Raw genomic sequence first — 27,642 nt, 5'->3', positions numbered from 1 at the left:
ACAGTGCCTGCTCCTCCCTCCTTCACTTCAGCAGAAAACGGAAGGCTGGATGCCAAGCAGAGAGACACCAGATAAAGAGAATGGTGACCCGAATACTTTGATGGGATGACGTTACTATTGCTGAGGCTCTCAGATGTTTTACTCTCTTGACACCCAGAACCTTTCCTTCCAGTTAGGACAACAGAAAATTCACTTCTGGTAAACATGACTAGGTCAACAGAGAATATATAAAAATACCTAAAATCTGAAGTCTACCAATAAAGCCACTCATCCAAGACATCCTATGTTAAAACCCGGCCGTCAATAAATTCCACCCATACAAAGAACTTCAAATCAACTTAGTTAATTCTGCCACTCTTAAGGGCACTCTCATCCAAGAACAATGCGAAAATGGCACAGGGACAGCAGACCTAGTGAGGAGAGGAGTAGGAGTCCAGAGGCTCAGGAGGGGGGTTCTCCAGGAAGACGAAGACAATGGAAATACTAGGTATGTGTTGCTCTATTGGGAGAACACGTACAGTAAGATCAGAGTTAGCATGTGAAGAGTTTCTAAATACAAAGAAAAATTTAAAAAATCTATGAAATGAGGCAACTATTAGCTGCAAAGGGAGTAAAAAGATTTTCAAGAAAGAAATATAATCATGATACGATGTGAATAGTATTGACATGGTCATAACAATATAAACTATGACCTTGTAACACAAAAGCAACATTCTATAGGAAAAACAGACGAAAAAAGTCAAGGGTGAAGGTACTTGTGAAAGAAAATTAAAAATCGTCATCCGTAGTGGTAAGTCAATATACTAGATGAAATTGAAACATGAATTCTACTCTTTAAAATGCTCTTCAGACCGAGAGGCAAATATAAAAAAAATAATAATAACTAAAAATGTTGAAAGCAATTGAGTGTTTACCTTTGGGAGATAGGAAACAACACAAGGAAGTATGGGAGGAGGTGACATGTTTTTATGAATTAAGCTTTGCAGGAATATTTTACTATACTCATCTCTAAGTTTGAGAAAACAAAAATTAAACACAAATAAAAAGGAAAAACAGCCATGATAGCACAAATAAGGGGAAAACATACACAAGTACTCAGGGTAAAGAGAATAGAGAGAATAAACTAAACTGTGCGTAATGGTAGAATTAAAAGATACCTTATTCAGTTTATATATTATCTTGACTCAGAAAATAAAATACACAACAGAATGACTTTACCAGGCAGCCAATAATGTTTGCGAACAGAGGGCTCCATTTTTCAGAACTTTTATTAGGGAAAATAATTGCTAAAGTTTTTCTCAGAATTTAATTTGAAAGGACTGCAGGGGGTGCAGAACTCAACCATACTGGTACCCAGGCTCCGGGAGGCAGATTATAAATGAGAAAATATGTTACAGAAGTTTTTCCTTAATTTATCAACTGCAAAACCACAAGGCTAAGAAATGATATTTAGCTTAGCCCTGTGGCAACCATAGAAGCCATGGCTTTGAAGAAGAAAAATAATGAAGATTCAAGCTTCGAATCGGTTTTGTTATATAAGCGCTCTGCTGCTCTCATAATTCAGTAACCCCTTTTATATGGATGTATGGCAGTGCATTTTGATCACAGTGCAGCTCACTGCTTCCTAACCATTTACTTGTTCAAAAAGTATGGAGAGTTTCAATATGGCAATAGCAGAGCATTAAATTAGGTGTGGGTCCTTCTAAGTGGGGGTCCTGGAGACCGTACAGGTTGCATGGCCATGAGCCAGGTCCTGGTTCACACAGAAGATGCTAGCAGCAATATAGCTTGCTGAGATAAACGAAAGGGGATTTTCAGACCACAAGGAAATTGCTCTCAGCCACAAGTGAGCAGCCCTATGTCTGCTGCTCTAGGCTGTACCTGGAGTTACAGTGATAAAAATCTCAAGGCATCAATAGTGTGCACAGAGCGGAAAGCCTTTGATAGCCACCTCTTCTGCTTTGCCCAGCATGTATTTTCTCCCTCAGCCATTGCCTTTGAAACTTTTAGTGTACACCAGACAATGAAGTACTGCAGCCGCTCCTTATCTGCAGTTTTACTTTTCAGGGTTTCAGTTACCCACAGTTAACTGAGGTCTGAACATATTAAATGAAAAAATCCATGCCTGGCTGGCGTGGCTGGGTGGTTAAGCATCGACCTATGAACCAGGAGGTCACAGTTGAATTCCCGGTCAGGGAACATGCCAGGGTCGCAGTCTCTGATCCCAATGATTCTCTCTCAGTCCCTCTCCCTTCCTCTCTGACATCAATAACATTTAAAAAAAATAAAATTCCAGAAATAAAAATTTATAATTTTTAAATTGAGCATCATTCTGAGTAGCATAATGAAATCTCTCTCCATTCTGCTCCATTCGGCCTGAGAAGTAAATCATCACTTTGTCCAGCATCTCCACACTTGTATGCAGCCCGCCTTTTAGTAACCTCCCAGCTATCTCAGGCATCACAGAGAGAGACCACATTCACATAACTTTTCTTACAGTATATTGTTATAATGGTCCTACTACATGATTGTTATTGTTATTAATCTCTTACTATTGTGAAGTTATAAATTAAACTTTATCGTAGGCATGTAAGTATAGGAAAAAACAATTATATATAGGGTTTGGTAGTGTCTGCAGTTTGGGGAATCCACTGGGGATCTTGGAACATCGCCCCTCGGAATGACGTGACTACTGTAGCATTTATGAGAAATGGACAATCTGTCATTTTGAAGGTTTCATAGATGTTAGGTGCTGACACATCACCAACACAAAATGAAAGTTCTTGAAAAGCTGCATGATTTCACCTCTCCCCAGTTCAAATACAGAACTCTACCTTGCCATTCAAGGCCCTTCACAATCTCCGACCTATAGTTCCAACATTATTTCCCTTCATTCCTCTTCATGCATCTTACCCTAAAACTAGCTGTCCCCCTACATATTCTGTGATTTACATCTTCCATGTTCTTGTGTAAGCCCATCCATCCACTTCACCTGCTTTTCTCCTGCATCACACATGTCAGACTCTAACTTACAAGTCACCTACTGTAAGCTTTCTCTGACACCCTCCTATTTATGTGATATATCTGTACCTTTCTTGTAGTGCTCACCATTTCTAATTAACAATAACATTTCATAATAAACACTTTGGTTTTCCCTCTAAAGGCTAAATTCCTTGAAGGCAAAGAATCAAGTCTTCTTCCTCATTGTATGATACTCAAAGCCAAGGAGATTGTGAGGAACATAAGAGGAGCTCAATAATTACTGGGAAAACAAAAGAAGGAATCAATAATTCTTTGAAAGGTAGTTTCAATGCCTTTATTTTACTGAGTGCCTAGAAAATGGATCACAGGTACAACCAAAGAATAAATTATAATTTTATTAACCTCATGCTTGCTATATGTGGATGCTTTCTCCCCAGCTAATTGCTCTCCCACAGCAGACACATTACATAGATTTCCAAAACCCAGGTGTCTCCAGCAACTCTCACTGATTATCCTTGCTCTGAAATGATGTTTTGTGGGTAAAAAAAGTATTTCGAATACTAAAACCATCTTTGAGATATATTTATCTGTTAGTAAAAAATCAATAACTGCATTATTTTTCCCTCTAAAATTCTCCATTAAACATAAGAAACAATGCATTCAAAAGTTAAATATCAGGGAACCTTAGACCATACTCAAACACAGACAAATCTTGATTTGTTGTGCTGCATAACTAACAGACTTGCATTCATTTTGAAATATCTTAAATGGCTCATTAATTTTTCACCTTCAGCTTAATAGAAATTTGACAAACAATTCACTTCTGAGAGCTGATACTAAAAGCAGGACTTTATAGAGCACTAAGATTAAATTAGAGACAGAGGGTGTTGTTTTTTCTTAAAAACTTGTTTATTGAAGAAAAGCTTAGAGAATGATTATATTTTCTTACATTAAATCAAACATGTGCAATTTTTGTTATATTTTAAGACACATTAATTAACTTTAAGAATCCATTGGATATGCGATGAAAATCAGGAAGATTATATGCCTTGATGAAAAGTGTACATATAGAAAAGATTTTGACCTTACATTCTAGCACTCTAACTTGCAGGTTGCAGCAATTATAGCATACCCTGCACGCTGTGTATGCTCAATAAAGACTGATTGACACTAACTTTTATTTCAGCAGATAGGTAGTTCTCTCTTCACCTTATACACTCTTTGTAACTCAGATAAAGATCCAAATTGATCCATCTCTTCAATAATCCTGTCCCTGATACAATGTCATAATCATCTATAGAAAGATGCAATTGGCAGGGTTGATATGGCTCAGTGGCTGAGTATCACGGTTTGATTTCCAGTCAGGGCACAGGCCCAGGTTGCAGGCTTGATCCCTAGTCGGGGGGCGGGGGGGGGGGATGAGGGGGGGTGTATACAGGAGGCAGTTGATCAATGATTCTCTCTCACCATTGATGCATCTATCTTTCTCTCCCTCTCCCATCCTCTCTGAAATCAATAAAAATATATTTAAAAAAGAAAGACAAAATTGGCTGGAGAGTCTCAAGTTTGACTCCATTGCTGCCTCACTGTTTGAAATGTTACATATAAATGATTTCATTATAATAATGTTGTCATCCCATCTACAATACTGGAACAACCAAGGTGACACTGAAGGGTCTTCATTATGCTAATTTACTGAAATAAAGAGTACATTAGCTCAAGAGGCCCAGAGCCTGAACCACAGTTGGTGAAACTTAGAAGTAATGAGGATAAAAATAAGTAAAATGCTTTCTAATTGGACATATTTAACAGCTTTTGCATTATGCTTTTCAAACTGTCGATGCCCACTTCAATCACATCTAGTTGTGTGTAAAGAAAGCATTCACTCTTAGTTGCAAGCACTTTTTGTGTGTGGCAAGATTGAATTAACTCAACTTCAAAATTAGTGTACACAGCAAATGCCATTTACCTTCAGAAACTAGATATCTTAGATACTGGGATCTGCAGAATTAAGGCATCATTAAGATGAGATAATGTAAAAAAATGTTCTGGTAAAAAAGTCTTTTGTGAATCACTGATGAGACTATGTCTCCATTGGCAAGGATAGCATAATTTCTGTATAACTCAACCCTCAGCAACTGACTGTGTGTGTGTGTGTGTGTGTGTGTGTGTGTGTGTGTGTGTGTGTGTGTTATCATGAGATCCATAAGACATAGTAGTGTGAGCATAGATCCTATAGATCACTTCTCTTCAATGTGTAATCTCTGGACAAATAGCATCAGCATGACCTGGGAACTCACTGCAAATGCAGAATCTCTAGTCCCATTCCAGACCTTCTGAATCAGTATCTGTAGTCTAGGACCCCAAGGTGACTCATTTGAGCATCACATAAGCAACTGGTATAAATCATTATATCTTTTACATAATTTTTGTAGCTAACAAGATGCAGCAAGCACTTTTTCCCAGAATTAAAGGTGTCAGAGCCTTTGACTATATCAATAAACCCAAAATCAATAGTTTTCTTCAAAGAGGGTAACCGGTCTATGCATATGAAGACACTATATAGCAAGTTTTTAAATTGGATTGAGAGTGTTTATTTTTGCTTTTGTCTTTTCCTCAAAAATAAATCTGGTGTTTTAATGATCAAAATTACATTGACAACACTTTATTTCAACAACAGATAAATACTTTAATCGCTAACTGATTTTTTTCTAGGTTTTCAACTATTATAAATAACTAGAGGCTCAGTGCTCAGATTCGTGCACTGGTGGGGTCCCTTGACCTGGCCTGTGGGGATCTGGCCGAAACTGGCTCTCCAGATTGAGAGAGGGTGCAGGCCAGGCCAAGGGACCCCACTAGTGCAGATGGGGGCTAGGGAGGGATCACAGGGGGGTTTCAGGGTGTGTCTGGCCCATCTCGCCCAGTCCCGATCGGCTGGACCCCAGCAGCAAGCTAATCTACTAGTCAGAGGGTCTGTCCCCTGGTGGTCAGTGCACATTATAGCGACTGGTTGAGTGGTCATATGGACACTTAGCATATTAGGTTTTTATATATGCTAGAGGCCCGATGCATGGAAATTCATGCAAGAATAAGCTTTCCTTCCCCAGCTGCCAGCATTGGCTTCCCTTTGGCACCCAGGACCCAGGCATCCCTCCTCTGGCAATGGCAGGCACCTGGGACCTGGGTTGGCTTCCCTTGGGCCACCCACAGGCACCTGGGACCTGGATGGCTTCCCTCTAGCCCCAGCTTCATCAGGAAGGACGTCCTGAATGATGTCCGGTCTAATTAACATATTACCCTTTTATTATTATAGACTAGAGGCCTGATGCACAAAATTTGTGCAAGAGTAGGCCTTCCTTCCCCTGGCTGCCAGCACTGGCTTCCTTCTCACACCCCGGACCTGGGGCCTGGGCTTCCCTCGAAGCCCTGGCTTTGTCCGGAAGGTCGTCCTGAAGGACGTCCAGAGGGATGTCCAGTCTAACTAGCATATTACACTTTTATTATTATAGGTATATAGATTACAGCAAATGATTGACAAATATAAAGTGCAAATACATCCATTTTCTAGAGAACCAAGCAATCAGAGACCTTAAAAAGCAGAGATTTTAAAAACACATTTTGTGTTGCATTTTATGAAGAAGACCCGAATACCTAATGAACAAGTTGCTATCAGTGATGTTATCCCAGATTATGTATTGTGTTTGATTTTCTCCAGAGGACTGCCAGTTTGACAGAAACCAGACCATTGAATAACTGGAACAGATGTTTCACTTTTATTTTAGTTCACTAAATTTATAGTTATTTCCCTGAACTGACCAGTGCACTAAATTGGCTATCGTGATTTTGTTGTCCTTGTAAATATAGCTAACTGATCCTTTATTATTTCAGTATCTCAGAGACTGCTGGTTACAAATATTACTATCTTCCCTCAAACTAGTCAAATTCAGTGCTATGTTGTTTAGGTTGTTATTAAAAAGGAAATACTTAACACTTACATGTGCTTTGCGCCATGTAATCTTCTCAGAGCTCCTTGGCACTCTATCTATCTCTGTATATATACATATACACACACATATATAAATGCATATACACAAATAGGATTTTTATTAGTGATAGTTATTCTTATAGTTAAAATGAAAGTTACTATTTTTAAAAATTATATCATATTTCTTACCTCCTCTTAAAGCAATATAAATTGTAAGCATAAAAACTGACTGATGCCATTTTCCTCAACTCTCAGATGTCAGGTACTCTGGGAAGCTTAGTCCTTGTATGTGCCCCAACATAAACCCTTGTTTATACATTTAGCAGACACTGCTCTGTTCTAATTTCCTTTTTTATTTCCAGCTCACTGAACAGAATGTAAACTTCTTGAGGGCCAATTCACTTTTGTGTCCCCATGGTTTAGCACACTGCATAGTAAAAAAGGAGAGGCTCAGTGACTGTTTTGGAATGAATGATCATCACGATGTTGAAGTGAATAATTTTCTTTTGTCTCATCATAAGCCTAACACTCATGATCTGAAACTTGTAATCACAAACATCTTAAGAATGAAAACACAGATGGTCTCATTTTATTTCATTGGTCCTCTCTTCAGCTAAAGCAACCTGCCATGTTCCCTAGTAATCATTATTTTAATTATTAGTTAAGGCATTGTACAAATAGTCATATTTACCTTCACATGAGCATAACATTTAATTATATTATTCACTGAAATGTGGTGAGTCTTATAATTGAGTTGATTGTTATTTACAGAATTGTGAGGATATATTTTCATAAATATTTCTTTTGTTTTTAAAACACATTGATATACTTACTTCTGAAGACAAAGCCCATTCCTATGTTTCAGGTAGTCGATGGCATCATTACAACATCTTCTCTACAGACATTTTTGTAGTCTGATCCTTTCTTCTCAAGAGACAGGACTTTCTTTGGCACAGGTTTATCTCACTGAGTTTATATTTATAAATTTGTCATTTTAAGTAAAAAATGAAATGTACAACAGCAGTGGTAATATTCAGATATCGACAACTATTTTCTTAATTCTATTTTCAAAGAATAATTGGTTATATGAGAACTAATTTCCTGTTTCACGTAATTTTTTTATTTTGTTTAATTTTGTTTTATTGCTTAAAATATTACAAAGAGTAGTACATATGTCTCCTTTTTATTTCCCCCCTTGACCTTCCTCTGGCTTCCCCTACCCCCCCTGTTTCACATAATTTTAAATATTTCTATTCTTTTGTATTCACCATTTATCTATAATGAGACTATTTAATTTCCAAAGCATTTCAAGACCATGGACATTTTGAAATAAACCTTAAGCTATATCGTAAGAGAAACAAACTAAGAGACAGATAAAATATCTATTTGTGCTTGACTTCCAGGAGACTAGTATGGATTCATAACTGGAATAATTGGCCATCTGCACATCACATAGCAGCAATGCAATCCTCCTGAGAGGCATTCCCCCGAGAAATTTTCCATCTTATACTTGAAGGGAATGAACATTGGAATGATTTGCAGTGTGTGTGTGTGTGTGTGTGTGTGTGTGTGTGTTATAAGATAGCAAATAAACTGTGTGGATGTGTCTTATCTGTTTGGTGGTTGTTGTGAAAATATGCAACCATTAATTTACAATAAAAGTCTTCATGCCAGATTGCAATGACATCATGTTATTTTATGAGGCTAATTAGACAAATAGGCAGAAGACCAGCGCTTTATTTCTGGATTTACTCATTTTTCAGTTGTTTTTCTAATAATAAAATTGGGAAATTGTTAACACTTACTCTCCTGACTTAGATGTTAGGTCACATGAGCTATCACATATGGAGTGCTTCCCACCTTTTCATGGTTTCTTGTGTATTTTCTGTTTCTGACATGGAAATGAGGCGATAGAACCTAGGCAGCTAGGACTGGACCGAAGAGGGGAAGCTGAATAGAGAAGTCTAGCAGCAACATGATGCAGTTTTCTGGCTACTGCTGGCCGTGCCTGATTCCAGTAAAACAAACAAACAAACAAACAAACACACACACAAAAAAAACAAACTGCTGGAACAAGATGACCTAGGGTTGAACCTGGTGGGGTAGGGAGGGCTGAGCCTGGCTGGGAAGGGACAGTACCCTCAGACCTGAAGTGGCAGTCCCAAATCAGGTCCCACCCGCCAGCCGGACTCACATTCTAAAATGATTGGATATTACATGGAATATCTTGAAAAGACCCATCAAAAGCTATGAAGGGATACCTATGTCCATAGACAAAGAGCTTCGGCAGTACCCCTCTTTGGGCCCCCTTCCTGCTTCCTCTTGCTGCAGGGAGTCTGCCAGTCTCTCAATAAGCTTTGCTTCTGCATGCTGTCTTTGTCCCTGAACTCAGTCTTTGATTTTTGCAAGACAAAGAACTCAGAACACCACATTTTGGTTTCAGAAATACTGACCTAAGGAAGGCACACTAGCCTGGAGTTCAGAGACCAATATCTGGTCCTTACTCTGCTTTTTACTGGCAAGTAACTCAGGGAAAGTTTTCACCTATTTTATAGCCTTAAAATGAACATATATGCAATGTTCAAGGAGTCCCATTTCCAAGATTTTGTTTCTAAATTTGTCCATGAGTAATCATTTAAATAAACTCCTAGTTTCCTCTCTAAAATGTGTTTCCAAATACCACACAAGGATTGAATAGAAATCTTTCTCATCTTGATATTGAAAAAGGCTGTTTGTATGGTTATATCTAAATTTGAGGCGACTATCCCACTGTAATTCCAGAAAAATCCTTCATATTTGGAGTGGATAATATGAACATTTTCAATAAATTCCCCTTATAGATTATAATTTTCCTTACAATATCATTCAGTTATTTTTTATGATCAATCACACATAGAATTCTGACTTGGAAGAAAAGAGGCAAAGATCCACATGAAAGCCTGGAAAAGGAGAATTGTTAAGACTAAACAACCCATTGAACCAAGTAGTGGCAATGAGGTAGTAGAGTAAGCAAGCTGCTTTGAATCCAGGATGTGTAGAAAATGAAAGTCCTACTAATAACACAGATTTGATAGGAAAACTATTTTGGAGATAAAGAGGAGTCAGAGTATTTTAAATCATTACATTTAGCAATTGGCTGTACTGGACAATTATTACTATAAAGCTTTTATGAATAAGGCAAAAAAAATGTTTCTCTCCTGTTTAAACTACAGTTAAACCGACTGGTTGGTTTATGAACATTGCCAATGCCTGCACAAGTGGCTTCCTTTAAACTGCAGTCTTCCAGGCCATAAGTGAGGACAAAAGCTGCTAAAAACCTAGCCGATAGCAAGGCTGTAGGATTAATGAGAGCACCCATATAGTGGTTTGAGCTCCACAGAATACATCCAATATAAATGGGCCACATTATTTCACTGACAAAGCCTATCTATACACTGTCCAACAGAACTGAAACAAATGCAGTTTCCTGTTGCTCCTTCTGATAGTGAAAATTGTCTTGCTGTCACCTCTTTTCATTCTTTTGAGGTTCCCATGAGGAAAAATAAGCATTTCTGCTTCATGTCCCACTTATGGAGTGTACTGAGATACACAAATCAAAGATAATAGGACAATCTATGTCCACTTTCTCATAAAGCCTTTTGTATAAATGAACTAAAAAAGAGCAACACACTTGCAAGGTTGCTTCAAAGAAAATATAAATCATTTGAAAGCAAGATGGCTATTTTTAGAATGTGTTATGTTAAGTCGAATTCATTTTTCAATACAAAAGAAGACATTAACTACTCTCTGCAGGTGCTCAGAATTTATTTGAACTATTCAAAATTTCAACATTATTTCAAGTTTCAATGAAAATATCAATAACCTGTTAGATTTATAAGAGGCCATGTTACAGTGGTACAACCTATTGTGATTCAATGCTGATATTAACATTGAATATTTCTCCAAAAGCAATAAGAAAGTCTGAAAGCATTAATGTCACACTAATGTCATATCATAATATTTAGATTCAATAGTCTACATCTGCGTTTTAGTTATCAACAGGAAATTCATAGAATTTTAAAATATAGTTACAACAAACTTTCATGAATCTACTTCCATGCTAATCTTACATGTTTAGCGATTTATATAATTTTAAGATGAGAAAAATTCAGTAAGGAAATAATAATGTGTAGAGACATAACATATAAGTGAGATTCATCATATGGATTTTAGCCAAAATACAAACTATGGTTATATGTTATCCAGTTAAAAATATGAGTAGGAATTATAATAGAAATATTAAAGATTCCCTTTAGTAGTGAGATTGAAATACCTAATTTCTATATGAAATACTTTCATTAGCCCACGTTTCAAAAATAATACCATAGAGAGAGTACTAGTATGGTGATTAACAAAGGGAGGGAGGGGTGAGGGGGAGGTAGAATAGGGTAAAGGGAGGGGCAGATAAATAGTGATGGAAAGAGACTTGACTTTAAACTGATAAGAACAGATACTACACTTGATCTTAGCCAAAAGGTCGAGAAGCGATAAAAAGAGAATGAGACTTGACTTTAAATGGTGAATGCACAATATAATATTCAGATGATGTATCATAGAAATCTATATAATTTTATTAACCAATGTTACCCCAGTAAATTCAATTAAAAAAAATCCCAAAACATGTTAATTGGGTAAATGGACAGATAGAAATTGCATGGAGGGGGGTCCCTCAGCCCAACCTGTACCCTCTCCAATGCAGGAGCCCTCAGGGGATGTCTAACTGCCAGTTTAGGCCCAACATCCCTCTCACAATCCAGGACCTCTGGCTCCTAACCACTCAACTGTCTGCCTGCTCTACCACTTTGCCTGCTGGCCTCATCCCCCTAACTGCCCTCCCCTGCCGGCCTGGTCACTCCTATTAACTTTTTAAAAAAATCCTATCCCCTTCACACACAATTGTATTTGACTTCTTTATTGGCTTCTCCCACTCAATTTTTCTCTCTCCTTTATGTAATACTTTTTCCTACTGACTCATCATTTATAAACTTTACTTTTCTCCTTATTTCCTACTTGTTCCATCATCCTTCCTCCCATCTTTCTCCTACCTTCCCTCCCTCCCCACATTCCTTCTTGCCTTTATCTTTACCCCAGACCTCCCTCCCATTTTCCTTCTTTCCCACCTTAATTTTTTTCTTCACTTCCTCCCTCGGACCACCTTTGCCCCCTGTCCCATTTCTTCCTTCTTCCCATTCTCCTTAAAGCTCTATTGGTTTCCCTTTAAAACTTTTCTTCCCTCCCTCTTCCTCTCTCATCCTACCTTTCCCATACATTCTTCTCTACTTACTTCCACTGTTTTAATATATATCTCTCTACTTGCCTAGTTATTCATTATTACTAGAGGCCCGGTGCACAAAAATTTGTGCACTCGGGGGGGGGGGGGGGGGGGGAGAAAGGGGTCCCTCAGCCCGGCCTGTGCCCTCTCGCAGTCTGGGACCCCTTGGGAGATAACGACCTGCGTGCTTAGGCCTGCTCCCGGGTGGCAGAGGGCAGGCCCAATCCCTAGGTGCAGCCCCTGGTCGGGCTCAGAGCAGGGCCGATTGGGGAGTTGGGGCACCGCCCACTGTCATACACAGAGCAGGGCTATCAGGAGGTTGTGATTCCACCATCAGTCATGCTCAGGGTAGGGCCAATAGGGAGGTTGGGGCACCATCCTCTGTCAAACTCAAGGCAGGGTCAATGGGGAGGTTGCGGCACCACCCCGTCATGCACAGAGCAGGGCCAATCAGGGGGTTGGGGCATTTCCCCCTGTCACTCACAGAGCAGGGCCCATCAGGGGGGTTGGGGCTCTGTACCCTGTCATGCACAGAGCAGGGCCAATCAGGGGGTTGGGGCACAGCCCCCTGTCAGGCACAGAGCAGGGTCGATCAGGGGTTTGGGGTGCCAGCACTCTCACACTCAGGGCAGGGCCTATGGGGAGGTTATGGCTCTACCCCATCACACACAGAGCAGGGCCCGTGGGAGGGGGGGTTGGGGGGCCGCACCCTGTCACACACAGAGCAGGGCCGATCAGGGGGTTTGGGCGCTGCCCCCTGTCACGCTGATCCCAGTGCCAGAAGGCCTCGCGGCTCCACTGATCCCAGTGCTGGGAGGCATATTATCCTTTTACTATATAGGGTAGAGGCCTGGTGCACGGGTGGGTGCTGGCTGGTTTGCAATGAAGGGTGTCCTGGATCAGGGTGGGGTCTCCACTGGGGTGCCTGGCCAGCCTGGGTGAGGGGATGATGGCTGTTTGCAGCTGGTCACACATCCTTCAGGGTGGGGGTCTCCACTGGGGTGCCTGGCCAGTCTGGGTGAGGAGCTGAGGGCTGTTTTTAGGCTGGGGGTGACTGAAGCTCCCAACCGCTCCTTTTTTTCTTTTTTTTCTTTTTTTTTTTTTTATTCTGGGCCTGCTTTAGCTTTGAGGCTTGGCTCCAGCTCTTAGGCCTCCGCTGCTGAAAGTAGGTTTCTGGCCTTTGCTTACAATGTTGCGATCCTGCTGTCTGCAGCCCGGCAGGTTTCTGGGGTTTTGTTTAGCTTCTATGTTTGTTACATAGTTGCTTGCAGCTCAGAGGCCTGCAGTGGCAGGCGGGGAACGTTGGAGTCCTCCGTCACTGAAGCAAGCAAGCCTCATGTTAGTTTCAAGCTGCCTGGCTGCCGGCCGCCATCTTGGCTCACAGTTAATTTGCATATTGCCCTGATTAGTCAATGGGAAGGGTATCAGTCATACGCCAATTACCATGTTTCTCTTTTATTAGATAGGATCTCTTTTCTTTTCTGACTCCTACTTTTAAAATCTGTCCCCAGTACACAACTATACTTGATTTTCCTTATAGCTCCTACAGTTCACTCATATTCCTCTTTTCTTCTTTAACTCTGTTCTCTGCTGACTCCTTTATAAAGTTCTTCCCTCCCTCCCCATCTTCCTTTTCCCCATCTTCCCCCCTCCTCCCTCACTCTTTTACTTTTTTACAGGCTAATTAAAAATTCTATACTTTTTGTTCTTAGTACTGACAGCTTTCCTCTCTGGGACCTGTAGCAGCATCTGTTTGGGCACTCAGGCCTCTCTCACACCAGCTTTGAGGGGCCAAGCTATGACGCAGCTGTGTCTTGCCTACCATGGCCCACGCCTCCCCACTCCGAGTTGGGGGAGGGTCCAGCTGGCCCCGGTCTACATCCATCGTGGGGACTGCTGCTTTATGTGCGCACATGTGTGCATTCACACGCGTGTGAGGCTTTTCTCCCATTGAGTGCTGAAGCGGGGGGGGGGGGGGCGGGGGGGCGAGGTGGGCAGGGAGGCCTTTCCCACCCCCAGCATTCCCACTCTCATGTCTCAAGTGGCTCTCCATCGCTCCCCTCTAGAATTCGAATGGGATGGGAGTTCATGCACAGGACGGCCAGGCCCAGCTTGTCCTGGGGGTGGGGACGGGGTGTTCTGCCAAGGATGGGAGCTCTTGTCCGGGTTGGACCGGGCAGATGAATGAATGGATGACTGGAGAAAGCCGCAGTGGCTTCCCTGTGTTGTGAGGGTCACCTGTGCACTCTCTGTTGTTGTGACCGGGCCCTTCCCTCATGGTGTTGGGTCTACACCATCTCAATTTGTGTGCGCTAGCCCTCCTGGGGGTCACCGCCAATGTGCGCACCCCCCGGTTGGCATCTTCTGACTGTGCCCTAAGAACCAGCCTTCTGCCATGCAGGTGTCACCCCTGGGCTCCCCCCACCTCAGGGGGAGGAGTTGATGGCATCCCTGGGAGAGTGCTCTCAGACAGGGTGCAGTGTCACAGAGGTGTTTGTTGGGCATGTGTACCCGGGAGAAAAAGAGGATTTTGGCCACCAGGAGCAGGAAAGCGAGCCTCACACAAGTCCCCCTGCTGTGTGCACACCTGCTGGTTTGTCAATATGCAAATTGGTCATTACTGGGACACCGTAACAGACAATTAGCATATTACCTCTTTATATGTATAGATACACACATACATATAGTATTATCATTTATATAAAATTAAAACAACAACATCAACACATTGTTTTATAGGAGAGTGTGGTATGAGAAGAATCGGGGCTCTGAAAACTCATTCATATTAGATGAGAGAAATGGATAGGAAGTTATAAGAGTAAGCATTGAAATCAGTTAGGCAGCAGTTGCAATTTTTTAGGTGCTAATTACTATTGGCTTTGACCAGAATAGAGGCATTGTTGATGGAGAAAAACAGGATTTCAGAGTTTTTATAGGATGTAGAATCCACAGACTGATATAAAAGCTGTCAGATTTGAGTGAGTGGTAGCAATCTAGGAAACTTCTGGCTTGAGGGTGCTGGTGAATTATTTCCACCTTTCACATGATTACATGATTAGTTAACTCTGGGCTGAACTCCTCAATCCCACTCTGCACTGTCTACTCAGATATCTCTCTGTCTCCCTGTCCCAGTCTAAAATATCTGAACTGAGAGAAAGTATTTTTTGTTTTGCTGGATGACAAGCTGTAGGAGATGGTCTATAGACTGAGTATTTTGCCCTTCTGAAATGGAATGGAGTCTAAGATCATTGAGAAAATGCATACTTAATACTACATAGATTAATTATTTCATTTCGGTATTACACAACAGATGACTTTTCTTTATTTTTTCAAGAACCTTTTATTGATTCTAGCTATATGCTAATGGTACAATACTGACACTGAAGTCAAACTACTTGCCATCATTGAGCCTATGGTCAAGTAAGCAGGTAGTTTCTAGAAGTGTGAGATGCGTTTAGGAGTTGGAAATTTGGGGGAGGTTAGAAATGTTCTACACTTAAACCTGGGTGATGAATAGACAGCACTTAGTGACACCTGCACTTCATATTAATGCCCTTTATGATCTTCATTGTATATATGGTGTCCAAAAAATTTGAAAAAGATTGAGTCAGAAAATAAATGATCCATATAAACACAGAGGAGCAGTTAACATGTGAGTTAGAAAGAGATTACATGTCCATGTTTCTACAACTTCCATCCAACAACTCCAAGTATTTACAAAATCTATCCTATCTACTAATAGAGAAACATGGTAATTAACCATAACTTCACTACCCTTCCCATTGGCTAATCAGCAAGATATGCAAATTAACTGCCAACCAAGATGGCGGCCGGCAGCCAGGCAGCTGAAGCGAACAGGAGGCTTGCTTGCTCCAGTGATGGAGGAAGCCAACGTTCCCCCCCTGCCGCTACCGGCCTCTGAGCTTGCACTCTAAGAAACAATGTTGCAAATATAGAAGCTAAACAACTCCAGAAACCTGCTTTCAGCCGTCAGAGCTGGAGCAAGCAGGACTGTAACAGTGTTACAATTATAGAACCCAAACAAACCCAGATCCCTGCTTTCAGCAGCCGAGGTGACAAAGCTAGAGCCGAGCCTCAGAGATAAAGCTGACTCTCAGTTCCAGTGACAGCCATAGAAAGTAAATACATCCCAGAATAAAAAAAAAAAGAAAAAAAGGAGGGGTTGGGAGCTTCAGTCACCCGCCAGCCTGAAAACGGCCCTCAGCCCCTCACCCAGACTGGACAGGCACCCCAGTGGGGACCCCCACCATGAAGGGGGTGTGACCAGCTGCAAACAGCCATCATTCCCTCATCCAGGCTGGCCAGCCACCCAAGTGGGACCCCCACCCTGATCCGGGACACCCTTCAGGGCAAACCAGCTGGTCCCCACCCGTGCACCAGGCCTCTATCCTAGATAATAAAAGGGTAATATGAAAACTGAACCTAACAGCAGAACTGGGAATGACTGGTCACTATGACACACACTGACCACAAGGGGGCAGATGCTCAATGCAGGAGCTGCCCTCTGGTGGTCAGGTCGCTCTCACAGGGGGGAGCTCTGCTCAGCCACAAGCCAGACTGATGGCTGCCAGTACAGCAGTGGTGGTGGGAGCCTCTCCTGCCTCCTCAGCAGCACTAAGGATGTCCGACTGCAGTTTAGACCTGCTCCCCGCTGGCAAGTGGACATCCCCTGAGGGCTACCAGGCTGCCAGAGGGATGTCTGATTGCCATCTTAGGCCCAATCCCCCAGGAAGTGGGCCTAAGCCAACAGGTGGTCATTCCCTGAGAGGTCCCAGACTGCAAGAGGGCACAGGTTGGGCTAAGGGGTCCCCCTCCCCCCGCCCTGAGTGCACAAATTTTTGTGCACTGGGCCTCTAGTCCTATACTAATAAAAGAGAAAAATGGTAATTGGCGTACAACCGATACCATTTTCATTGGCTAATCAGCGAGATATGCAAATTAACTGTCAGCCAAGATGGCGGCTGGCAGCCAGGCAGCTGAGAATAGGAGGCTTGGTTGCCCCAGCGATGGAGAAAGTCAAGGATCCCCGCAGCTGCGGGGCTCTGAGCTCCTGAAGCAACAACTCCAAAAGATACAATGTTTCAATTATAGAAGCTAAAAGATGGCGGTTAATTTGCATACTCAGGCTCCAAGCAGAGCGAAGCCAAACAGCCCTGAAGCAGCAGGGCAGAGAGGCCTCAGGGCCTGGGATCAGCAGAGTCAAGAGGCCTCCCGGCCCCGAGATCAGCAGACTCAAGAGGCCTCCCGGCCCCGAGATCAGCGGAGTCCAGAGGCCTCCCGGCCCTGGTGATCAGCGGAGTCCAGAGGCCTCCTGGCCCGGTGATCAGCGGAGTCCAGAGGCCTCCCGGCCCTGGTGATCAGCGGAGTCCAGAGGCCTCCCGGCCCGGTGATCAGCGGAGTCCAGAGGCCTCCCGGCCCCGTGATCAGCGGAGTCGGAGGCCCCGCGATCAGCAGAGCAGAGAGGCCTCCGGGCCAGGGATCAGGGGAGCCGAGAGGCGTCCTGGCCCTGGGATCAGCGGAGCAGCGAGGCTTCCCAGCACCAGGATCAGTGTGACAGGGTGCGGAGCCCCAACCCTCTGATCGGCCCTGCTCTGTGCATGACAGGAGTGGCGCTGCAACCTCCCTATGGACCCTGCCTTGAGTGTGACAGGGGGTGGTGCCCCAACCCCCCAATCGGCCCTACCCTGAGCATGACTGAGGGTGGCATCGCAACCTCCCAATCCGCCCTGCTCTGTGCATGACAGGAGGCGGCGCCCCAACTCCCCAATGGGCCCTGCTCTGAGCCCGACCAGGGGTTACACCTAGGATTAGGCCTGCCCTCTGCCACCCGGGAGCAGGCCTAAACCAGCAGGTCCTTATCTCCAGACTGTGAGAGGGCACAGGCCAGGCTGAGGGACCTCCTCTCCCAACCCCGAGTGCACAAATTTTTGTGCACCGGGCCTCTAGTATATATATAAAACCCTAATATGCAAATAGACCCATCGGCAGAACAACCAAACAACAGAACAACCGGTCACTATGACATGCACTGACCACCAGGGAGTGTGTGCGGAACATGGTGGGTGTTGGCAGCAGGCAGCAGAGCATGGAACATGGCGGGCATTGTCCATGGTAGGATGATGGAGCAGGTGAGTGGGGGGGCACCAGACCAAGACGGAGTGCTGGTCACTGTCATCAGGATAAGCCTCTGGTGGTTACTGAAAATTCTTTTCTCCCACACGCCATGGTCCTGTCTGGCGCTCTCACCAGCTGTCGGCACCCGGCACCAGTCCTGATCACTTGGTGCCCTCAGCAGGTGCGAGCAGAGGCTGCAGGCCCTGATTGCCCCTGGGGGCTTCTCCACCTCCCGGAGCAATTGGGGCAGCAGCCACTGCTCGCACCCACTGATAGCGCCAGCCCCACTTGCATCTGATGCTTGCTCTGGCCCCAACTGCTTTGCGCCGTCAGCGGGTGTGAACAGGGCTGGCACCATGAGCACTTGGGAGCAACGGTGGGAGGAGCGGGGCTGCTGGCAGACAGGGCCTGGAGTCATGGAGGGAGGGGCTGGGTAGGAGTGCAGAGGATGGGCCAAGACCTGCCCTTGTGCCCACCATGGCCCACAGTTCCTTTCTTGAATTCGTGCACTGGGCCCCTAGTGTTACATAAGAGTATGAATCTAATAGCATGAAGAGCACTAAGCAATACTGGGGTAAATATGGAAGTAAACTGAATTACTTGAAAGTTTCCCTTCATGAGAACAAGAGGCACGAAAGTAACTAAAGTTAGAAAATATATGTATAATGAAAAAGACTAAAGAAGTTTTGTTTACTTAGTCTGGAAAAAAAATCTAACATTTTTAAGGGCATGAAATGTACACCAATAGAATGAAGAGCTATTCAAAGACAGATACAAAACTATTTCAAGTTATGGATATTAAGTAAAGCCTTAGCTATGTTAAACAAAATACTTTCATGACCACAGCCTTTCTGAAAGAAAGGGTTGATTGAGCCAAATGCTAGCCAGAAAAAGACCAGGTCCGGGGGCATGCAGGCTGAACCCCAGGCAGCTACAGGGCTGGATGGAAAACACACACATCTCTGAGGTCTTGGTGTTGGCTGGCTCTTTCATGTATGGAAACAGTTGGGAAGAAAGATGTAAGTTGCTTTGAAAGAATTTACACTGGCTACAGACAAAGGGGTTGGGAGAAGGTGAAGTGGGAATAGTTCTGAGATAGGTGCATTAAGCCATAAAGAAGTGTTTGCTGCTTTGGATCGGTCATGGGCAACGGTCTGTAAAGTTTATGTGTAAGCAAGAAGCAGAGGGACCTGATGGTCAGTGATGCCTGGCTATTTTTTTTTAGGTAATCAAGGAAATTAACTCAAAGTTTTGACATACATTCAGGAATGTAAGCAGTCCTTTGTTGGTTTTGCCCAGCTGTTGTTAACTGATTAACCTCTCTTGTCTCTTCCTTCCACCCTCCAGCCTGCTGTAATTAATTTAGGGCATCTTAGCATGTTCTCCTTGTCAACAGGCAGTGTTGTGAAATTGTATTGGTGTTGCCCTGAAAGCTTGACAACATGTTTTATAATTTTCTTGTCTGAGGATAATTTTTCAAATATGTACATAGTACAGGAGTGTATCTGCCTTAGATCAGCAATTACAACAATATATGAAGGAAGGGTAGCAAATCATTTAATAAGTGTATCCTTGTTTCAGAAAGAGTGTAAGAAAAGAAACTCATTAATGTTTAGATTTTTTTTTCACTTTTTATGTCCATAACTGTAGGGTATTCAGTGTTCTTAAGTATTGGAAGCACAAATAACTTAGCAATATGTTATGTGAGGAAACAATTCCAGAAAATGGCTTTAGCAAGTTGATTCTTCCTGGAGAGCAGCATATAGTCAAGAAATAACCTACCCAGTCGCACTTTTCCTTCTGTCATTAAGCCCTGGACTACCAGAAGTGAAGTTTTTGGGCCTCAAATGTCTGATAGAGTTCAAAACCAATCTGGCAATCTTTCAAAACTAATTGCCTACTAAAACTCATCACACGTCTGAACAAGACATCATGCCATCATGAGGTTGCTCAGGTCGCTTAGTCAGCACATTTTGTTTCTACTCAACATAAAACCAAGGACAGACTTATGTCTCCTATAGGCACTTTCTCTGACACCCTGTCAGTGGCTCAGGTACTATTAGAAAGATTCAGCTGCTGATGAGCCAATCCTTTATTTTTAAAGGAGCAAATGTGTATAAAGATATGAAGTTGAGTGAAAAAATTATATTTGTCAGTAGAAATGATAACTATGTGTTCATTAGATCAGAAATTTTATATACTGAGCTCTGTGTGTAGAGAGGTAGGCATATAGTTTTATTGTAGCAAAAGTTGGCTTACTTTTTCATTGCAATGGTAGATTCAAATCTTAATTACCCTAAGACCAATTGCCATAAATATCATAACATTAAATACCTGTGTATTTGCATGAATATTCATTTATAGTCTATGTGTGTGTGTATGTTTGAATCTATATTTAAAGAAAAAGAACATGAGAAGAAATTAATTAACAACTCAGTCTTTAAGTGGGTCTAATTTTATAGATGCAAAAAAAGATGAAACATAAGTCATTGCCTATCCACAATATTTGTCACCTGGCTGTTGAATATCAGAAGTAGCATTTTAGTTCCTTATCACAGACCCTAGGCTCTCTTACATTCTAAAAAACAAAATGTGAGGTTGCCAACCCCCAATACTTTTTGGTCAATTGAATTTGTCTCAGAATTCATTCCCACCAGGACTGTTCTCTCCTCAGCTGCAAAACAAGGATTTTGGTCAGAGAGTGACTTCAATGCATTTCTATTCTAACAAACATAGAATCATGAGTCTCTCTAATTATTTAGCCACTATATAGATGATCCTGGATCTACTCTTGTTTTCAATGTACAGACAGATTATCTAAAAAATGCTGAAAAACATTATTACTCTTAACAAAATACAAGCCATGCTATGTTGCATGATGCAATTTTACAAGATTTTATCTGAATTCTTGTAACCAGTAATCCTAAAATCATAGCTACAAACAGAGGGATCAGAAGCCATAGATTTAAAGGCCTATAAGTCCAAATGATTTTTTTTTTAATTTTATCTCAGCCAGTGTAGCTTGGTGGTTGAGTATTGACCTATGAACCAGGAGGTCAAGGTTGGATTCCTGGTCAGGGCATCTGCCCTGATTGCAATCTCAATCCCCAGTAAGGGTTGTATAGGAGGCAGCCAATCAATTATTCTCTCTCATAATTGCAGTTTCTATCTCTCCTTCTCCCTTCCTCTCTGAAATCAATAAAAATGTATTTTAAAAAATGTGTAAATTGGGGCCTGTATAAGACTATGAACTAAGGTGGGGCCTGTGGCAACTCAAGTCCAAAGACCCCACTAAAGCATTCAAGTTCAATTTCAAAACAACAGCAACAACAACAATAACAACATATTAACAGTCAACCTGAAAACATCTATGAATTATATTTGCATTTAACATATTTTTCTAATAAACGTGTTGTTTGCAGTTCTCTTATGAATACTAAACACTCAAATCAAAATTAAAAAAAAAAAGCTCTGAGAAACAGGTCATTTACATTGCTCTGTAGCAGTCATGACTGTGAGCCAGTTCCTTTATCACACAAGTGATTAGATATTGTTTCTGGGTTTGCAATTTCTTTACCTGAGTTGATGGTATTTACCAATAGGAATTTTTAGCTAAGCTGTTACAATCACTGTCATCACTCTCAGGCAACGGATCGTGAAGAAAGGGTGCCACAAAGCAGATTGTTGGATAAGTGCAGTTTCCAAGACTTATTAATTTTCTCATTATTCAAAATTCCACTGCACATTCAACCATGGGGGTCACCATCCCTGAATACCAATGGGATTTATTTTCAAGTTTATCTCGGCTGTACTTTGAGAGGAAAAAAATGAAGGCAGATGTTTGTTCTAGGTAAACTTATTTTTTTTCTTAAATAGGAATATATTGTATTGTCATGATGAATAAACTGTATCATTTACAATTGTACTTCAATAATATAACTCCAGAAAGCAGTACTACTTGCTGTAGCATAATGAGGGAGGGGCCAGGAGGAAAGTGATAAAGACAGGTTAAGAAAATAGCCTGTTTAAGGTATAGACCATTTTGGGCAGATAGAAATCATAGTACACTATTTTCACATCTGTACATTTATTTGTGTGTTCTATAGAAAGTCTTATCATCATATTTAAGCTTGTCTTATTTCATTGCTTAAATCCTCCCTATATTAAGTCTGCCCCTCATCCTCTATCAGGGAATGGCTTCCATATCAGTGAATGGCTCCACAGTGCTCAGCATCTAAACCAAAAACGCCTATATCATCATTTGATCAATGGGTTTTTCTTACCCTACATATCCAATTAATTCCCAAGTCTAATAGATTCCATCTTCTAAATATCTCTTAAAATTATTTACTCTTCTCCATCCATACCTCTCTACTGTGATTAGTCCACCACCATGTATCAACCTCTAAACTTTAGGTTGCAAAACAATATCCTCAGTGTCTATTTAAAATCACAAGCATTCTCCTAAATCCATAAGTGAAGGAAGATGATTTCATAAACACCCAGATTTTTAAGTGGCAGTGCCAGACCTTTCAACGTTTTATGCAATTAAGAGTGTAAGCACAAATACAAATTAAATGAGAAAAAGTAATTTTCTCTAGTGCAAAAAGGAAAAGAGACTCCCCTTCCTTTTCTCAGAGTATTTACCTTATAAAACTTGTAATTTGAATTTTTTCTCTTTACCTTGATACTACGTAAATCTTTTAAAAAGCTAAATATGCCCTGGTAGGGTTGCTCAGTTGGCTGCAGCATTGTCCTCTACACCAAAGGTTGTGGGTTTGATTCCAGGTCAGGGCACATACTTAGGCTATAGTTTCGAGCCCTGGTCAGGGTGTGTATGGGAGGCAACCTACCAGTGTTTCTCTCAAATCAAAATTTCCCTCCCTCTCTCTTCTGCTCTAAAGAAATACATACATACGTACATACATACATATATACATACATACATATCCTTGGGTAAGGGTTAAAAAAAAAAAAAGCTAAATACTCCTCTTGCCAGTCTAACAGACCTGGAACATTTTTTTTTCACAGATTTGGGAACCATCTCTTTGAAATGCCTTGATCAAGGAAGATTGTGCCTCCCTCTCCAAGTTTCTATTAGGGAATAAAAGACTAACTTCAATGGGCAGCTGGCTCCAAGCTGCAAACCTCCCCCCTGTCACAAAGATCTGAGACATTCATGACATTTATTTTTCCTTTGGATAAAGACAATTAGCAAACACAGGTGGCCACCCCATTACCAGGTGAATTTAGGGTAAGTATGCCTGACAAATGGTGCTGTCAAGTCCTCTTACTTGGGTAGTTATTATTTATCTTGTGCAAATGTCTGCAATTGGGTTGTACCTGTTCAACTATATAAAAGATTAAAATGTCTTTCTGTCTTTGTAATCTCTTTAGCAGATTGCCTGTGATGCACATCACATTCTGCCTTACTGCTTATTTGATAATACAACTGTTTTCTTTCCATTTTACATTTGTGGAGAGTATTTCTAAGCTGGAAAAGTACTCTGTTTTCAACTATATTTCCCCTAGAAGAGACAATATTATGTAGAGCTGTTTTGCCACTTCTATTAGGTACATTAACTAAAGGGTAGAGGTATTAATTAGAGCAGAAGGACACCATACTTTAATGTAGGAATACTGGATCTGGAACATTTTTAATCTGTTTTAAGATTATTCATTCCATACATAGTACATGCCTGGAAGAAGAACAAGTTTTAAGGTTTGAAACTCAATTAATAACCCTTTCCATCCCTAATTTTGCCCACCCTTAGGATATCTTAGTATAGATTTATATAATTTTATTACAAAACTAGAGGCCCAGTGCATGGAAATTTGTGCACTTGGAGGGGGTCCCTCAGCCTGGCCTGAATCCCTCTCGCAGTCTGGGACCCCTCAGGGGATGTCCACCTGCCAGCTTAGGTCCTCTCCCCACTCCCCCGGGGATCAGGTCTAAGCTGGCAGACAGACCTCCCTCTGGCAGCCCGAGAGCCCTCGAGAGATGTCCACCTGCCAGCTCAGGCCCACTCGGGACATCCCCACAGTTAGACATCCTTAGTGCTGTCGAGGAGGCGGGAGAGGCTCCCACCACTGCCACTGCACTCATGGCGGTCAGCTCGGCTTGTAGCTGACCTGAGCTCCCCCTGTGGGACTGCACTGATCAGGGGGGGCAGCTCCTGTAATGAGCATCTGCTCCCTGGTGGTCAGTGTGCATCATAGCAACTGGTCATTCCCGGTCACTCTACCATTAGGGTCAATTTGCATATTACCCTTTATTATAGAGGATATGTTGAAGGTTTTTTGTCCTCATCTATAATAATAAAAGGGTAATATGCTAATTAGATTGGACGACCTTCTGCACAAAGCTGGGGATGGAGGGAAGCAGCCTGGGCCCCAGGTGCCGGCGGGAAGCCAGTGTTGGCAGCCGAGGGAAGGAAGGCCTACTCTTGCACGTATTTTCATGCATTGGGCCTCTAGTTACTCCATAAAGTCAATAACATGATTTGCTCACTTTTTATTAATCCCTAGCTTGTTGGTATATTCAACTAAGATTTCCAATCTTTATTTGAGGCTTAGAGAAATGTTAAAAATCACCTATAGAAACCCTTCATTTTACCGGGGTTAAATGGCCTACAGTAAAATCCAGTGTTTCACTATGGCCCATGATGGGGTATATTCTTCCATCTCTGACCTTACTTCCCACCGCTTTTTCACGTTCCTCAATCCTTGCTTGACGTCTTGCTATTCCTCCGTTCCTGAGACTCGCTCCTGCCCCCAAGTGTTTGCATTTCCGTCCTCAGGCCCAGAAAGGCTTTTGTGCAAATATGTATTATTCATTTCCCTCAATTCCCCCCTAATATTATCATTTCCATCAAAAGCCTCCTCAATAATGCAACCAAAAGACCTATGCAATACTACCCACAAAAACACTCTGTCACCTTATTCTACTTTAGTTTTTTACATTGTACTTATCCTGATCCTAACTTGTACTTTTTTTGCAAATGAATAAGATGAACTGTCAGGTGTGACTATATCAGTTACTTTCAAAGTTTGTTTTCATCCTGTATTTTCATTGGTTTGCACTTTTGCACATTCCTTCCTAACAGATATTCTTTCAAATAAAATCAAGAGTAAAAAAAGTTAATCCAGGAGACAATGAAAGTCACATCCTCACATTACAATTAAGGATATGAAAAATAATCAATGCTCTCCACTAAAACCATTCAAATTGTATTGGCTTCAAATAAATTCTAATGGATAATAGATACCAGGAAAGAGACTCAGTTCATTCTTTTTCCCTAATAATCTACCCTAGTTGGTGTCAGACATTTTGTGCATAATATCTGTCTTGAGGGTATATTAAAATACTGACATATAGTCCCTACCACTAGAGATCTCATTCAGTAAAACTAACAATTTACATTTTTACTAAGTTCCCAGGTGATGTTGATGTGGCTGCTTTATGAACTATAAATTGAGAACCATTTTAAAGATAAAGCACTTGTAACTTGGTATTTAGTATTTATGTCCACTTTATTCATCCTAGGAGATGAGTCTCATGTGAAATTAATGTCTTGGTCTAAATTGTATATGGATTCAAGCAATGAGAATATTTATAATGATTTAAGGATACATTCTTGTTATTTTAAAAATTTACTTGTTTTATTACACAAATAATATTAAAGCAATAACTAAATGCTAAACTGAAGCAATGAGGCAAAATATATTCCATATTTGTTCCTAAATATCTATATATGTAAAAGCCTAATATGCAAAGTGTCCCCTTGGGAATTCAACCAAGAGACTGGGAATTTGATCACTCGCTATGATGTGTGCTGACCACCAGGGGGTGGCATGGAATGAAGGAAGGCCCCAGCTGGTTGCCCGCAGTTAAGTAAGGGAGGCTCCTGCTGGCAGCCAGAAGGCCCCAATCAGTCCTGATTGCCGGCCAGGCCTAAGGACCCTACCCGTGCACGAATATGTGCACTGGGCCTCTAGTACTATAGACATTTTCTTATTAAATACTTCTAACCTTAAATACAATTAGAAAATGTATACTCTTAAAGTCTGTGTGAAGAAAAGAATGAATCACCTTTTTATGTGGGATGCAGGTAAGCAAATATATTAGAAATGAAAGGTAATAATCGGTGTCTTAATAAAGGTCATTCATTTATTTTCTTAAACTGAGGTATGATTGATACATAAAAACATGAGTTTGGACATATGCTTGTGATTCTATCACCCTAATCAAGGTATTAAACATGTCCATCATCTCCACATGTCCACCACCTCCAGGTTGTTCATTAATTATATTGCCAGTCAGAGTCAACCCCTGATTCTTGCTTTTTAATTCCTTCCTCAAAGAGACAATTGTGAGAATAATAAGGAATTTTAAGAGATCATATTGTCCAACCACTTAATGTTCAACTTGAGAAAAAAGAGGTGTCTTTGAGTCTTAGTACAAGTTACATAACTATAACAATTTAATTGTAGTGCCTGAAGCTGAACTAGTGAAGTATGTCCTTTTTCAAAGTAGTATCAGACTAAGTGGAAAAAACAAACTACTCTGAACTACTTTTCTCTTTAATTCCAATTACATGCCCACTCTTCTATGAACATGTCATTGATCCCACTGTTGTGCTGTTGTTGTTTTACCAACTAATACCAATTATACTATTATGTACCAATTTCTAAATTAAAAATAAAGGCTGGCACACTATCTTCCATGAGTAATGGAACAATAAACAACCTAAGCAACATTCATATTTTATACACTTTTCTTTTATATGAGGCATTGCTCACAGGGAGAAAAATAATGCTTGCCATTCAGTTTCATAAAGTTTCTGCTTCTCAGAACATTAGTGAAGAATACAAACACAACACAATTTAGAAATACAATCCAATCACATATTACTTATACAAGAATTTAAATGCAATGCAAAAACGATTCACTACAATCTAAAAACAGTGAAACTTAAAAAAAATCTTTACTCTGAATAATTCAGCCTTTTCCACAACTTACAAAATGTGTGTTATCCAGGAAATGATTCTTGCTCTTGTCTTGATACTTGAAGTTGATATTCAATAAATAACACAAAAACACACACAAATTAATCTTTACTAAAGTCTTTCTGAAATTCAAAATGATGTAATTCATAATCACAAAAATGCTTCTGCTTTCTTGTCTCATAAACTTCATCTCTCAACCTCTCCTGATTTCCCCAATTCT

General features: G+C 41.4%; 1 protein-coding gene and 1 pseudogene across 3 annotated transcripts in view; both read right to left on the bottom strand.

Moving 5' to 3' along the window:
* Positions 1-27,642, bottom strand: part of NAALADL2 (N-acetylated alpha-linked acidic dipeptidase like 2) — a 1,191,965-nt gene that overhangs the window by 339,742 nt on the left and 824,581 nt on the right. The gene's annotated exons all lie outside the window — the stretch shown is intronic.
* On the bottom strand, positions 11,390-11,495 carry LOC132231956 (U2 spliceosomal RNA; annotated as a pseudogene).

The sequence above is a fragment of the Myotis daubentonii genome, chromosome 3, assembly GCF_963259705.1.
Source record: "Myotis daubentonii chromosome 3, mMyoDau2.1, whole genome shotgun sequence".
NCBI classification, from domain to species: Eukaryota; Metazoa; Chordata; class Mammalia; order Chiroptera; family Vespertilionidae; genus Myotis; species Myotis daubentonii.
The sequence above is the reverse complement of the archived record's forward strand: the minus strand, read 5'-3'. Positions and strand labels throughout refer to the sequence as shown.